The sequence below is a fragment of the Nannospalax galili genome, unplaced genomic scaffold (assembly GCF_000622305.1).
Source record: "Nannospalax galili isolate Female #2095 unplaced genomic scaffold, S.galili_v1.0 scaffold1009, whole genome shotgun sequence".
NCBI classification, from domain to species: domain Eukaryota; kingdom Metazoa; phylum Chordata; class Mammalia; order Rodentia; family Spalacidae; genus Nannospalax; species Nannospalax galili.
In genome coordinates, this window is record NW_008360054.1 from 589,401 (window position 1) to 590,983 (window position 1,583).

Genomic DNA, 1,583 nt, shown 5'->3' on the forward strand with positions numbered 1-1,583 from the left:
CATCCATTTACCTGCAAATTTCATGATTTCATCTTTCTTTACTGCTGAGTAAAACTCCATCGTATATATGAACCACATTTTCATTAAGCACTTGTCAGTTGAGGTGCACTTAAGTGGCTTCCATCTCTTAGATATTGTGAAAAGAACAGCAACAACTATGGTTGTACAAGTGTCTCTACAATAGGATGAATCCTTTAGGTCTATGCCAAGGAGTGGTATAACTGAGTCAAATGGTAGGCTCATTTTTAGTGTGTTAAGAGTTCTCTGCATTGCTTTCCATAGAGGTTGCACAAGTTTGCAATCCCACCAGCAGTGGTTGAGGGTTCCTCTATTCCCCACATCCTCTCTAGCATATGCTATTATTTGTTTTCTTGATCTTAGCCAGTCTGACTGGTGTAAGATGAAATCTTACAGTGGTTTTAATTTGCATTTCCCTAATTATTAGTGATGTTGAACATCTTTTAAGATGCTTCTTAGCCATCTTTATTTCTTCTTTTGGGAACTCTTTGTTCAGCTCCTTAGCCTAACTTTTAATTTGATATTATTTTTATGATCATAAAACATAAAGTAAAAGATATAAATCCTGAAATTGTATTGTGAAACTGTGTACTTTTCCTTTTGTACACCACAAGTTTACAGAACTTAAATGCAAAAAGTTAAACTTAGAAAACTGGGTGTGGTATCATATGTCCCTTATCCCAGCGGTTGGAGGTCTGAAGATGGAGACTTCCACAGGTTTAAGGGCATACTTGAATGACATAGTGAGACTCAGGCCAGCCTGGCCTACAGTAGCAATCTCTGCCACACAAATGGAGAGAAAGTAAATGAATAATAGAGTTCAAAATACGCAAGTACAGATAAAATATATTTTCCATCTATTTACTTTATATTTTCACTGAAGCCCAATTAGTTTGAAAGAGTCATGCCTTAATGATTTAGAAATGACCATTTGCATAACATGCTGTCTTTCCTCCAGTGAATGTTCTTGGCCCCTTTGTCAAATATCAGGTGGCTGGAATTGCATTTACTCATATTTGGGTCTTCAATTTTGTTCTACTGGTGTATGGGTCTATTTTTGTGCCAATATCATGTTGTTTTTATGACTATAGCTCTGTAATACAGCTTGAAATCTGGTATAGTAATCACCCTGGCATTGCTCTTAGTGCTCAGGGTTGTGTTGGCTTTCCAAAGTCTTTTGTGCTTCCATATGAAACTTAGGACAGTTTTTATCCAATTCTGTGAAAAGTGTCATGGAGATTTTGATTGGCATTGTGTTGAATCTATATATGACTTTTGGTAGGATGGTCATTTTCACACTATTAATTCTTCCAATCCATGAGCATGGGAGGTCCTTCCATCTTCTGATGTATTCATCAATTTCTTTCTTTAAATATTTAAAAGTTTCATCATAGAGCTCTTTAATGTCTTTGGTCAGGTTTATTCTGAGATTTGTGTGTGTGTGTGTGTGTGTGTGTGTGTGTGTGTGTGGCTGTTATGAAGGGGAGTGTTTCCATGTGCTCTTTCTCTGATTGCTTGTTATTGGTATATAGAAAGGCTACAGACTTTTGTAGGTTAATTTTGTA